This window comes from Macaca mulatta, chromosome 2 (assembly GCF_049350105.2).
Source record: "Macaca mulatta isolate MMU2019108-1 chromosome 2, T2T-MMU8v2.0, whole genome shotgun sequence".
In the NCBI taxonomy this organism is placed as follows: Eukaryota; Metazoa; Chordata; class Mammalia; order Primates; family Cercopithecidae; genus Macaca; species Macaca mulatta.
Genome location: NC_133407.1, coordinates 167,994,425 through 168,008,521, shown reverse-complemented (window position 1 = coordinate 168,008,521; position 14,097 = coordinate 167,994,425).

Genomic DNA, 14,097 nt, shown 5'->3' with positions numbered 1-14,097 from the left:
CTTTTTGACCTCCTGCCTCTGAACCACACTGCCAGCCTAGACTTGTGAATCCTGCCTTCTTCTCCTTGATTTAACCCACCCTGTCTGCTTAGATGACTCCTGCCGGACTGTAAATTCCTTAGGCATGGCATGGGATATTTTGTCCTATTTGGTTCTGTACTCTGTAAATTCCTTAGGCATGGCATGGGATATTTTGTCCTATTTGGTTCTGTACTCTGTAAATTCCTTAGGCATGGCATGGGATATTTTGTCCTATTTGGTTCTGTACTCCAGAAGCATCTGAAAATAGCAGGCCAAACTCAATAAATGGATGAATGAATAAATGACTTCTAATTCTTGTCTATCAGTCTCTATCCTCTTTTTCCCTTCCTGTGGCTTCACAAACTTTTCATAGGGGTACCAAGATACAACTCAGGCCCCTTGTCCAAGAGGGAGAAGTATTTCCCGAGAACTCAGCGCTTTCACATATCATACCTGATGATGAACTTGGGGCAACAAACTACCACATGAATCTAAGTTGTATTCATTCACTAAACGACCAGCCGAGAGATTCAGCCACAATGACCTCATTGTTATCCTTGTCTATTCCACTCCTGACTTTGTATTTTTGGCTTTCCATTACTTCATCCCTGCCTTTGCCTTTCTGCTTTTTTTTTTTTTTCCTGGTTGGAATGCTCTTCCACAGATATTCACATGGCACTTTCCAGGTCATTTCTCAAATACTACCTTTCCATTGAAGCCTTCAAAGACCACCCCATTAGTATTTTCTACTACCCTTCCTATAAAAATATTTCAAATAGATATACACCTTAATTCTATTTAAAATACTATATCCTTTACTCAACTATTTTATTTACCCATCTTCCATTACTAGAATATAAGCTTTACAAAAGTAAGAACTTTCCCTGTTATGTTTATATCTCTAGCTCTTAAGACACTTCCTGACATCCAGTAGGATCTCAATAAATGGGAAATGAACAATTTTTAATTTAAGTATTTTACTTGCTCCTTAAAACTCATTCTTTCTAACTGTAGATTCATCCATGGAGTACTGTCTTGTTACATTCCTTAGCAGAAGGCATCTGTGTTCGGGCCAACTCAGCATCTTTTCACATTCCTCTGATGATAAGTTACCTCTTCCTATTCTATTTAGCTTCAGTGGAGCCGACTCTGATTCTTCTCCTCACCCTCAACATAGAAGAGATACAAGAACCAGGTCTGGCCAATCAGACCATCACATCTCCTGGTGCAATGATTGATTTAAGCACAGACACATGACTTGAGACATGCTCTCCCTTGGAGCTTTCTGCCAAAGCTAGCAAAACAAACAAACAAACATAACAAAACCCCCCTTTCATTTTGGTAGGATTTCTAAACAAGGGAATGTGAGTCTTCCATAGAGAATGGCTGTTTGCTCACCACATGGAGAGAGCCTTTCCAAGAAAAGAAAAAAGACACTCCTGGTAACATTTGTCCTCTAGATGTAACAATGCCTGAAGTAAGTACTATTCTTGGACTCTTAGTAATGTGTGTTGATACCCTTTTTGGGTTAAGCTTGCTTAAGTTGTATTTCTGTCATTTACAACTTAAAAGATTCATGATATATTAGCCTTTCCATGTTTGCCCCAGTCCCAGTAAACCTCTATGCATAAGTGACTCTCCAGGGAAGCTCCCACCCAGCTGGTCCTGACTTCTTGGCTCCTGGACATTTTCACAATATTTGTAGGATAAGAATAATATTTGTTGTCTAATGCAATGAGCATAGCATATCATCATTTCTCCCCCATTAGGTTGATAATATATTTTCTTTTTTTGCTATTATTTATATTTTCTTTTATTTTAAGTTCTGGAATACATGTGCAGGATGTGCAGTTTTGTTACATAGATAAACGTGTGCCATGGTAAGTGTGTTGCTGCACCTATCAGCCCATCACCTAGGTATGAAGCCCAGCATGCTTTAGCTATTTTTCCTGATTCTCTCTCTCCCCTTGCTCCCCCGACCCCTGCAAAAGGCCATAGTGTGTGTTGTTCTCCTCCCTGTGTCCATGTGTTCTCATTGTTTGGCTTCCACTTATAAGTGACAACACGTGGTGTTTGGTTTTCTATTCCTTTGTTAGTTTACTGAGGATAATGGCTTCCAGCTCCATCTATGTCCCTGAAAAGGACATGATCTTGTTCCTTTTTTATGGCTGCATAGTATTCCATGGTGTATTTGTACCACATTTTCTTTATCCAGTCTATCATTGATGGACATTTGAGTTGATTCCATGTCTTTGCTATTGTGAATAGTGCTGCAATGAACATACATGTGCATGTATTTTTATAATAGAATAATTTATATTCCTTTGGTTATATACCCAGTAGTGGGATCGCTGGGTCAAATGGTATTTCTGGGTCTAGGTCTCTGAGGAATTACCGCACTGTCTTCTACAATGGTTGAACTAATTTACATTCCCACCAACAGTATAAAAGTGTTCCTATTTCTCCACAGCCTTACTAGCATCTGTTGTTTCTGGACTTTTTAATAATTGTCATTTTGACTAGTGTGAGACAGTATTTCATCATGGTTTTGATGGGCATTTCTCTAATGGTCAATGATGTTGAGCTTTTCTTCATATGTTTGTTAGCTCCGTAAATGTCTTCTTTTGAGAAGTATCTGTTCATGTCCTTTGCCTGTTCATGTACTTTTAAATGATATTGTTTGTTTGTTTGTTTCTTGTAAATTTTTTTTAAGTTCCTTATAGATTCTGGATATTAGACCTTTATCAGATGGAGAGATTGCAAAAATTTTCTCCCATTCTGGAGGTTGTCTGTTAGATCCCATTTGTCAATTTTTGCTTGACAAAAGCAACAAGCAATTGCTTTTGAAGTTTTCATCATGAAATCTTTGCCAGTGTCTATGTTCTGAATGATATTGCCTAGATTTTCTTCTAGGCTTTTATAGTTCTGGGTTTTATATTTAAGTCTTTAATCCATCATGAGTTAATTTTTGTATAAGGTGTAAAGAAGGGGTCCAGTTTCAATTTTCTGCAATGGCTAGTCATTTCTTTCAGTACCGTTTATTAAATAGGGAATTCTTTCCCCATGGCTTGATTTTGACAGGTTTGTTGAAAATCAGATGGTTATAGACGTGTGGTCTTATTTCTGAGTTCTTTATTTTGTTCCATGGGTCTATGTGTTTGTTTTTCTACCAGTACCATGCTGTTTTGGTTTCTGTAGGCTCATAATATAGATTGAAGTCAGGTAGCGTGATGCCTCTAGCGTTTCTTCCTTTTGCTTAGGATTGTCTTGGTGGTTCAGGCTCTTTTTCGGTTCCATATGAATTTTAAAGTAGTTTTTTTTTTTTTTCTAATTCTGTGAAGAATGTCAATGGTAATTTAATGGGAATAGCATTGAATCTATAAATTACTTTGGGCAGTATGGCCTTTATCACAATATTGATTCTTTCTTTCCATGAGCATAGAATGTTTTTCCATTTGTTTGGGTCCTCTCTGATTTCCTTGGGCAGTGGTTTGTATTTCTTGAAGAGGTCCTTCATTTCCCTTGTCAGCTATATTCCTAGTTACTTTATTCTCTTTGGAACAATTGTAAATGGGAGTTCATTCATGATTTAGTTCTCTGCTTGTCTATTGTTGGTATATAGGAATATTTACGATTTTTGCACACTGATATTTTATTTCAAGACTTTGCTGAAGTTGCTCATCAGCTTAAGAAGCTTTTTGGCTGAGAGGATGGAGTTTTGTAGATATAGGATCATGTCATCTGCAAATAGAGACAGTTTGATTTCCTTTCTTCTTATATGAATACTCTTTATTTCTTTCTCTTGCCTGATTGCTCTTGCCAGAACTTCCAATATTATGCTGAATTGGAGTGGTAAGAGAGGGCATCTTTGTTTTATGCCAGTTTTCAAGGGGAATGCTTCCAGGTTTTGCTCATTCGGTGTGATATTGGATGTGGGTTTGTTATAAATAGTTCTTATTAGTTTGAGGTATGTTCCATCAATACCTAGTTTATTGAGAGTTTTTAACATGAAGGTATTTTTAATTCTATTGAAGTCAATAGAATTTAATTCTATTGAAGTCAATAGACTTTTTTGCATCTAATGAGATAATCACGTTTTTTTTCCCCCTTTTTTAAAAATCATACTTTAAGTTCTAGGGTACATGCACACAACGTACAGGTTGTTACACAGGTATACATGTGCCATGTTGGTTTGCTGCACCCATTAACTCGTCATTTACATTAGGTATTTCTCCTAATACTATCCCTCCCCCTGCCCCCCACCCCATGACAGGCCCCAGGTTGTGATGTTCCCCACCCTGTGTCCAGGTGTTCTCATGGTTCAATTCCAACCTATGAGTGAGAACATGTGGTGTTTGGTTTTCTGTCCTTTTGATAGTTTGCTGAGAATGAGGGTTTCCAGCTGCATCCATGTCCCTGCAAAGGAGATGAACTCATCCTTTTTATGACTGCATAGTATTCCATGGTGTATATGTGCCACATTTTCTTAATCCAGTCTATCATTGATGGACATTTGGGTTAGTTCCAAGTCTGCTATTATGAATAGTGCCGCAATAAACATACGTGTGCATGTGTCTTTGTAGTAGAATGGTTTACAATCTTTTGGGTATATACCCAGTAATGGGATTGCTGGGTCAAATGGTATTTCTAGTTCTAGATCCTTGAGGAATCACCCACTGTCTTCCACAATGGTTGAACTAGTTTCATCAACAGTGCAAAGGCATTCCTCTTTCTCCACATCCTCTCCAGCATCTGTTATTTCCTGACTTTTTAATGATCACCATTCTAACTGGTGTGAGATGGTATCTCAATTTGGCTTTGATTTGCATTTCTCTGATGACCAGTGTGATGAGCATTTTTTCAAGTGTCTGTTGGCTGCATAAATGTCTTATTTTGAGGAGTGTCTGTTCATATACTTTGCCCACATTTTGATAGAGTTGTTTTTTTCTTGTAAATTTGTTTAAGTTCTTCATAGATTCTGGATATTAGCCCTTTGTCAGATGGGTGGATTGCAAAAATTTTCTCCCATTCTGGAGGTTGTCTGTTCACTCTGATGGTCATTTCTTTTGTTGTGCAGAAACTCTTTAGTTTAATTATATTCAATTTGTCTATTTTGGCTTTTGTTGTCATTTGCTTTTGGTGTTTTAGTCATGAAGTCCTTGCCCATGCCTATGTCCTGAATGGTATTGCCTAGGTTTTCTATAGGGTTTTTTTTGTGGTTTTATGTCCAACATTTAAGTCTTTAATCCATCTTGAATTAATTTTTGTATAAGGTGTAAGGAAGGGATCCAGTTTCAGCTTTCTACATATGGCTAGCCAGTTTTCCCAGCACCATTTATTAAACAGGGAATCCTTTCCCTATTGCTTGTTTTTGTCAGGTTTGTCAAAGATCAGATGGGTGTAGGTGTGTGGTCTTATTTCTGAGGCCTCTGTTCTGTTCCATTGGTCTATATCTCTGTTTTGGTACCAGTACCATGCTGTTTTGGTTACTGTAGCCTTGTAGTATAGTTTGAAGTCAGGCAGTGTGATGCCTCCAGCTTTGTTCTTTTGGCTTAGGATTGTCTTGGCAATGCTAAGACATATGAACTTTAAAGCAGTTTTTCCCAATTCTGTGAAGAAAGTCATTGGTAGCTTGATGGAGATGGCATTGAATCTATAAATTACCTTGGGCAATATAGCCATTTTTACGATGTTGATTCTTGCTCACCATGAGCATGGAATGTTCTTCCATTTGTTTGTGTCCTCTTTTATTTCATTGAGCAGTGGTTTGTAGTTCTCATTGAAGAGGTCCTTCACATCCCTTGTAGTTGGATTCCTAGGTATTTTATTCTCTTTGTAGCAATTGTGACTAGGAGTTCACTCAGGATTTGGCTCTCTGTTTGCCTGTTATTGGTGTATAGGAATGTTTGTGATTTTTGCACTTTGATTTTGTATCTTGAGACTTTTCTGAAGTTGCGTATCAGCTTAAGGAAATTTTGGGCTGAGATGATGGATTTTCTAAATATACCATCACCTCATCTACAGACAGGGACAGTTTGACTTCCTCTTTTCCTAATTGAATACCCTTTATTTCTTTCTCTTGCCTGATTGCCCTGGCCAGAACTTCCAACACTATGTTGAGACAGGGCATCCCTCTCTTGTGCCAGTTTTCAAAGGGAATGCTTCCAGTTTTTGCCCCATTCAGAATATTGGCTATGGGTTTGTCATATATAGCTCTTATTATTTTGAGATACATTCCATCAATACCTAGTTTATTGAGAGTTTTTAGCATGAAGGACTGTTGAATTTTGTTGAAGGCCTTTTCTGCATCTATTGAGATAATCATGTGGCTTTTGTCATTGGTTCTGTTTATGTGATGGATTACGTTTATTGATTTGCATGTGTTGAATCAGCCTTGTAACCCAGTAATAAAGCCAACTTGATTGTGGTGGATAAGCTTTTTGATGTGCTCAAATTTGGTTTGCCAGTATTTTATTGAGAATTGGATTTGGTTTGCCAGTATTTTATTGAGAATTTTTGCATTGATGTTCATCAGGGATATTGGTCTAAAATTCTCTTTTTTTGCTATGTCTCTGCTAGGCTTTGGTATCAGGATGATGCTGGCCTCATAAAATGAGTTAGGGAGGATTCCCTCTTTTTCTATTGATTGGAATAGTTTCGGAAGGAATGGTACCAGCTCCTCTTTGTACCTCTGGCAGATTCGGCTGTGAATCTGTCTGGTCTTGGCCTTTTTTTGGTTGGTAGACTATTAATTATTGCCTCAATTTCAGAACGTGTTATTGGTTTATTCAGACATTCAACTTCTTCCTGGTTTAGTCTCGGGATGGTGTATGTGTCCAGGAATTTATCCATTTCTTATAGATTTTCTAGTTTATTTGCATAGAGGTGTTTATAGTATTCTCTGATGGTAGTTTGTATTTCTGTGGGATTGGTGGTGATATCCCCTTTATCATTTTTTATTGCTTCTATTTGATTCTTCTCTCTTGGCTTCTTTATTAGACTTGCTAGAGGTCTACCAATTTTGTTGAACTTTCCAAAAAAATAGCTCCTGGATTCATTGATTTTTTGAAGGGTTTTTTTGTGTCTCTATCTCCTTCAGTTCTACTCTGATCTTGGTTATTTCTTGCCTTCTGCTAGCTTTTGAATTTGTTTGCTCTTGTTTCTCTAGTTCTTTTAATTGTGACATTAGGGTGTTGATTTTAGATCTTTCTTGTTTTCTCTTGTGGGCATTTAGTGCCATAAATTTCCCTCTATACACTGCTTTAAATGTGTCCAGACATTCTGGTACGATGTGTCTTTGTTCTCACTGGTTTCAAAGAACATCTTTATTTCTGCCTTCATTTCGTTGTGTACCCAGTAGTCATTCAGGAGCAGGTTATTCAGTTTCCGTGTAGTTGAGCGGTTTTGAGTGAGTTTCTTAATCCTTAGTTCTAGTTTGATTGCACTATGGTCTGAGAGACTGTTGTGATTTCTTTTGTTTTACATTTGCTGAGGAGTGCTTTACTTCCAAACATGTGGTCAATTTTGGAATAAGTGTGATATGGTGCTGAGAAGAATTTATATTCCGTTGATTTGGGTTGTAGAGTTCTGTAGATGTCTATTAGGTATGCTTGGCATAGAACTGAGTTCAAGTCCTGCATATTCTTATTAACCTTCTATCTTGTTGATCTGTTTAATATTGACAGTGGGGTGTTAAAGTCACCCATTATGATTGTGTGGGAGTCTAAGTCTCTTTGTAGGTCTCTAAGAACTTGCTTTATGAATCTGGGTGCCCCTGTATTGGGTGCATATATATTTAGGATAGTTAGCTCTTCTTGTTGAATTGATCCCTTTAGCATTATGTAATGGCCTTCTTTGTCTCTTTTGATCTTTGTTGGTTTAAATTCTGTTTTATCAGATATTAAGATTGCAACCCCTGCTTTTTTTTTCTTTCTTTCTTTCTATTTTCTTGGTAGATCTTCCTCCATCCCTTTATTTTGAGCCTATGTGTGTCTCTGCATGTGAAATGGGTCCCCTGAATACAGCACACTGATGGGTCTTGACTCTTTATCCAATTTGCCAGTCTGTGTCTTTTAATTGGGGCATTTAGCCCATTTACATTTAAGGTTAATATTGTTATGTGTGAATTTGATCTTGTCATTATTATGTTAGCTGGTTACTTTTTCCTTTAGTTGATGCAATTTCTTCCTAGCATCAATGGTCTTTACAATTTGTCATGTTTTTGCAGTGGCTGGTACTGGTTGTTCCTTTCCATGTTTAGTGCTTCCTTCGGGAGCTCTTATAAGGCAGGCATGGTGGTGACAAAATGTCTCAGCATTTGCTTGTCTGTAAAGGATTTTATTTCTTCTTCACTTATGAAGCTTAGTTTGGCTGGATATGAAATTCTGGGTTGAAAATTCTTTTCTTTAAAAATGTTGAATATTGGCCCCCACTCTCTTCTGGCTTGCAGAGTTTCTGGCAAGAGATCCACTGTTAGTCTGATGGGCTTCCATTTGTGGGCAACCTGACCTTTCTTTCTGGCTGCCCTTAACATTTTTTCCTTCATTTCAACCTTGGCAAATCTGACAATTATGTGTCTTGGGGTTTTTCTTCTCGAGGAATATCTTTATGGTATTCTCTGTATTCACTGAATTTGAATGTTGACCTGCCTTGCTAGGTTGGGGAAGTTCTCCTGGATAATATCCTGAAGAGTGTTTGCCAACTTGGTTCCATTCTCCAAGTACTTTCAAGTACACCAATCAAACATAGCTTTTGTCTTTTCACATAGTCCCATATTTCTTGGAGGGTTTGTTCATTTCGTTTCACTCTTTTTTTTTTTTTTGAGATGGAGTCTCGCTCTGTCACCCAGGCTGGAGTGCAATGTCACTATCTCGGCTCACTGGAAGCTCAACCTCCCTGGTTCATGCTATTCTCCTGCCTCAGCCTCCTGAGTAGCTGGGACTACAGGCGCCTGTCACCATACTCGGATAATTTTTTGTATATTTAGTGGAGACAGGGTTTCACCGTATTAGCCAGGATGGTCTTGATCTCCTGACCTCGTGATCCACCAGCCTTGGCCTCCCAAAGTGCTGGGATTACAGGCATGAGCCACCCTGCCTGGCTTCTTTTTACTCTTTTTCTCTAAACTTCTCTTCTCACTTTATTTCATTGATTTGATCTTCAATCAATGATACCCTTTCTTCCACTTGATCGAATTGGCTATTGAAGCTTGTGCATGCGTCACATACTCTTGTGCCATGGTTTTCAGCTCCATCCAATCATTTAAGGTCTTCTCTACACTGTTTATTCTAGTTAGCCATTCCTCTAATCTTTTTTCAAGGTTTTTTACCTTCTGTGTGATGGGTTCGAACATCCTCCTTTAGCTCAGAGAAGTTCGTTATTACTGACCTTCTGAAGCCCACTTTTGTCAGCTTGTCAAAGTTATTCTCCATCCAGCTTTGTTCCATTGCTGGTGAGGAGCTATGATCCTTTGGAGGAAAAGAAGTGCTTTGGTTTTTAGAATTTTGAGCTTTTCTGTTCTGGTTTCTCCCATCTTTGTGGTTTTATCTGCTTTTGGTCTTTGATGTTGGTGACCTACAGATGGGGTTTTGATGTGGATGTCTTTTTTGTTGATGTTGATGCTATTCTTTTCTGTTTGTCAGTTTTCCTTCTAACCGTCAGGTCCCTCAGCTGCAGATCTGTTGGAGTTTGTTGGGGGTCCACTCCAGACACTGCCTGGGTATCACCAGCAGAGGCTGCAGAACAGCAAATATTGCAGAACAGCAAATATCGCTGCCTGATCCTTCCTCTGGAAACTTCATCCCGGAGGAGCACCCTCCTGTATGAGGTGTCAGTCAGCCCTTACTAGGAGGTGTCTCCCAGTTAGGCTACACAGGGGTCAGGGACCCACTTGAGGAGGCAGTCTGTCCATTGTCTGAGCTTGAACACTATGTTAGGAGAACCACTGCTCTCTTCAGAGCTGTCAGACATGGACACTTAAGTCTGCAGAAGTTTCTGCTACATTTTGTTCAGCTATACCCTGCCCCCAGAGGTGGAGTCTACAGAGGCAGCAGGTCTGGCTGAGCTGCGGTGGGTTCCACCCAGTTCGAGCTTCCCTGGCTGCTTTGTTTACCTACTCAAGCCTCAGCAATGGTGGATGTCCCTCCCCTTGCCAGGCTGCTGCCTCACAGGTGGATCTCAGACTGCTGTGCTAGCAGTGAGCAAGGCTCCGTGGGCATGGGACCTGCTGAGCCAGGAGTGTGATATAATCTCCTGGTGTGCCGTTTGCTAAAACTATTGGAAAAGTGCAGTATTGGGGTGGGAGTGTCCCATTTTTCCAGGTACCATCTGTCACGGCTTCCCTTGGCTAGGAAAGGGAAATTCCCTGACCCCTTGCACTTCCCGGGTGAGGCAATGCCTCACCCTGCTTTGGCTCACCTCCATGGGGTGCACCCACTGTCCAACCAATCCCAATGAGATGAACCAGGTACCTCAGTTGGAAATGCAGAAATCACCCATCTTCTGCATTGATCATGCTGGGAGCTGCAGACTGGAGCTGTTCCTGTTAGGCCATCTTGGAACAGACCAATCACATGGCTTTTGTCTTCGATTCTGTTCATGGGATGTATTATGTTTATTGGTTTGCATATGTTGAACCAGCCTTGCATCTCAGGGGTGAAGCCAACTTGGCTGTGGTAGATAAGCTTTTTGATGTGCTGCTGGATTCAGTTTGTCAGTATTTTATTGAGGATTATTGCATTGATGTTCATCAGGGTTATTAGCCTGAAGTTTTTTTTGTTGTTGTATCTCTGCAAGGTTTTGGTATCATGATGATGTTGACCTCATAAAATAAGAGAGGATTCTCTTGTTTCCAAATGTTTGGAATAGTTTTGGAAGAAATGGTACCAGCTCCTCTTTGTAGTTCTGGTAGAATTCAGCTGTAAATCTGTCTGGTCCTGGGTTTGTTTTTTTTTTTTTTTTTGGTCGGTAGACTATTACTGTGTCAATTTCAGAACTTTTTATTGGTCTATTAAGGAATTCAACTTATTCCTGGTTCGGTCTTGGAGGGTGTATGTGTCCAGGAATTTATCCATTTCTTCTGGATTTTCTAGTTTATTTGCCTAGAGGTGTTTATAGTAATATCTGATGGTAGTTTGTATTTCTGTCAGGTCGGTGGTGATATTCCCTTTATCATTTTTTGTTGTGTTTATTTGATTCTTCTCTCTTTTCTTATTAATCTAGCTAGTAGTCTATCCATATTATTAAATTTTTGAAAAAACTGCTACTAGATTCATTGATTTTTTGAAGAGTCTTTTATATCTCTATCTCCTTCAGTTCTGCTCTCATCTTGAATATTTTTTGTCTTCTGCTAGCTTTGGGGTTTGTTTGCTCTTGGTTCTCTAGTTCTTTTAGTTGTGATGTTAGGATGCAGATTGGAGATCTTTTTAGCTTTTTGATGTGGGCATTTAGTGCAATAAATTTTCCTCTTAACACTGCTTTATCTGCATCTCAGAGATTCTGGTACATTGTTTCTTTGCTCTCATTGGTTTTGAAGAACTTCTTGATTTCTGCCTTAATTTCATGATTTACCCAGAGATCTGTTGGAGTTTGCTGGAGGTCCACTCTAGACCCTTTTTGCCTGGGTATCACCAGCGGGTATCATTCAGGAGAAGGTTGTTTAAATTCCATGTAGTTGTGTGGTTTTGAGTGAGTTTATTAATCTTCTTCTAATTTGATTGCTCCATGGTCTGAGAGACTGTTTGTTATTATTTCAGTTCTTTTGCATTTGCTGAAGAATGTCTTACTTCCAATTACATGATCAATTTTAGAGTAAGTGCCATGTGGCACTGAGAAAAAGGTATATTCTATTGTTTTTGGGTGGAGAGTTCTGTAGATATCTGTCAAGTCCACTTGACTAAGCTGAGTTCAATCCTGAATATCTTTGTTAATTTTCTGTCTTGATGATTTGTCTACTATTGACAGTGGAGTGTTAAATCCTTCATCATTATTGTGTGGGAGTCTAAATCTCTTTGAAGGTCTCTAAGAGTTTGTTTTATGAATCTGGGTGCTCTTATATTGGGTGCATATATATTTAGGATAGTTAGCTCTTCTTGTTGAATTGAAGTCTTTACCATTATATAATGTCCTTCTTTGTCTTTTTTGATCTTTCTTGGTTTAAAATCTGTTTTGTAAGAAACTAGGATTGCAACCCCTGTTTTTTTTCTGCTTTCCATTTGCGTAGTAGATTTTCCTCCATCCCTTTATTTTGAGCCTATGTGTGTCTTTGCATGTGAGATGGGTATCTTGAACACAGCACACCAGTGAGTCATGACTCTTTATCCAACTTGCCATTGTGTGTCTTTTAACTGGGGCATCTAGCCCATTTACATTTAAGTTTAATATTGTTACATGTGAATTTGATCCTGTCATCATGATGCTAGCTGGTTATTTTATAGTCTTGTTTATGTAGTTACTTCATAGTGATGTTGGTCTGTGCACTTCAGTTTGTTTTTATAGTGGCTGGTAATGCTTTTTCCTTTCTACATTTAGTGCTTCCTTCAGGAGCTCTTGCAAGGCAGGCCTGGTGGTGTGAATGTCCCTCAACATTTGCTTGCTTGAAGAGGACTTTATTTCTCCTTCACTTATGAAGCATAGTTTGGCTGGGTATGAAATCCTGGGTTGGAAATTATTTTCTTTAAGAATGTTGAATACTGGCCCCTAATGTCTTCTGGCCTGTAGGGCTTCTATTGCAAGGTCTGCTGTTAGTCTGATGGACTTCCATTTGTAGGTGACTTGGCCTTTCTCTCTGGCTGCCCTTATCATTTTTGTTTTCATTTGACCTTGGAGAATCTGATGATTATGTGTCTTGGGGTTGATCTTCTCTTGGAGTATCTTACTGGGGTTCTCTGAGTTTCCTGAATTTGAAGGTTGACCTGCCTTGCTAGGTTGGGAAAGTTCTCCTAGATGATATCCTGCAGTATGTTTTCCAACTTGGTTCCATTTTTCCTGTCTCTTTCAGGTACCTTAATCAATTACAGGTTCAGTCTTTTTACATAATCCCATAGTTCTTGGAGGTTTTGTTCATTCCTTTTCATTCTTTTTTCTCTAATCTTGCCTGCTTGTCTTATTTTTGCAAGATAGTCTCCAAGCTCTGATATTCTTTCCTCTGCTTGGTCTATTTGGCTATTGATACTTGTGATTGCATTGTGAAGTTCTCATGTTGTGTTTTTCAGTTCTATCAGGTCATTTATATTCCTCTAATATTTTACCATGGTTCTTAACTTCTTTGCACTGGGATAGAACATACTCTGTTAGCTCATCAAAGTTCATTATTACCCACATTTTGAAGCCTACTTCTGCCAGTTCATCCATCTCAGCCTCAGCCCAATTCTGGATCCTTGCTGGAGACGTGTTGTCATCCTCTGGAAGAGAAGAGGAACTCCGGATTTTGAGTTTTCAGTGTGTTTTTTCATTGATTCTTCACACCTTCACAAGTTTATCTACCTTTGATCTTTGAGGTTGCTGACCTTTGGATGGAGTTTTCATGGGTACTTTTTTGTTGCTGGTGTTGTTTTTGTTGCTTTCTGTTTGTTTGTTTTTCTTTTAACAGTCTGGCCCTTCGTCTGTAGGGCTGCTGTGATTTGCTGGGGGGACCACTCTAGATCCTGTTTGCCTGAGTCCCTCCCACACCTGGAGGTGTCACCAGTGGAGGCTGCAGAGCAGCAAAGATGGCTGCCTGCTCCTTCCCCTGGGAGCTCCATCCCAGAGAGGCACCAGTTCGATGCCAGCAGGAATGTTGCTGTATAAGGTGTCTGGCAACCCCTGTTGGGGGATCTCACCCAGTCAGGAGGCACAAGATCAGGGACGTGCTTAATGAAGCTCTCTGGCTGCCCCTTGGTGGAGGGGGAGCTCTGCACTTAGGAGAATCCCACTTGTCTAGACTTCCTGGATTCCTCAGAGCCAGCAAGGGAAAAGACTAAGTCCACTGATCCATGAAGACTCCAGTTGTCTCTCCCCACAAGGCCTCCATCCCAGGGAGATTAGAGTTCTGTCCCTAAACCCCTGGCTGTAGTTGATGAAATTCCCAGGCCTTGTCTG